Source organism: Oncorhynchus clarkii, chromosome 21 (assembly GCF_045791955.1).
Source record: "Oncorhynchus clarkii lewisi isolate Uvic-CL-2024 chromosome 21, UVic_Ocla_1.0, whole genome shotgun sequence".
In the NCBI taxonomy this organism is placed as follows: domain Eukaryota; kingdom Metazoa; phylum Chordata; class Actinopteri; order Salmoniformes; family Salmonidae; genus Oncorhynchus; species Oncorhynchus clarkii.
The window spans coordinates 51,231,040-51,231,702 of NC_092167.1; the positions used below are offsets into that span (position 1 = coordinate 51,231,040).

A 663-nucleotide genomic window follows, 5' to 3' on the forward strand; every position below is an offset into this window, starting at 1 on the left:
GTCGGAACTAGAAGCACAAGCATTTCGCTACACTCGCATTAACATCTGCTAACCATGTGTATGTGACAAATAAAATTTGATTTGATTTGATTTTACAGCAGAGGTGCATGTATTGTACCACGCTGCTCAACACAGGATGATACCACACTGATTTGTCATATGTTGTTGGAGACTTAGATCACATTCTACAGCTGAGGTCTATAAATGTGGCACATCGTTTTGACATGATTTTGATGTTAGTGGGTGCTGCCTTGTCATGCTTAACAAGATGTGACATTTACAATCATTTCTGAAATATAATTTAGCTACTCTATTCATTCAAAACGACCCATATGCCGTGACATTGTGTACGGCAATGCCGTGACCCGGATTCGAACCGGGGTTGCTGCGGCCACAACGCAGAGTACTAACCACTATACGATCACGGCGAGCTACCAGGGCTCACAGGAGCAAAGGGAGAGCAGGGGATTTTCATTCATGGTGACGTGTGTTATGGGTGTCAGATGGCACAGTGATGCCATCTGTTGGTAAATGTTCACTACTGCAACTCTTGTGTTTTACCGGGGTGCTTGAGATACCTCTCGTCATTTAACATTCAAACAACGTGCACTAGTAGCAATATGCAAAATAAGTATCCGATGACAGCAGTGTTGCCAACTTAGC

General features: G+C 43.4%; 1 non-coding gene across 1 annotated transcript; it reads right to left on the reverse strand.

Moving 5' to 3' along the window:
- Positions 1–356: 356 nt before the first annotated feature.
- trnah-gug (transfer RNA histidin (anticodon GUG)) lies at positions 357–428 on the reverse strand. The gene has a single exon. It is a non-coding gene; the product is annotated as a tRNA-His (tRNA).
- Between the last annotated feature and the right edge of the window lie 235 nt (positions 429–663).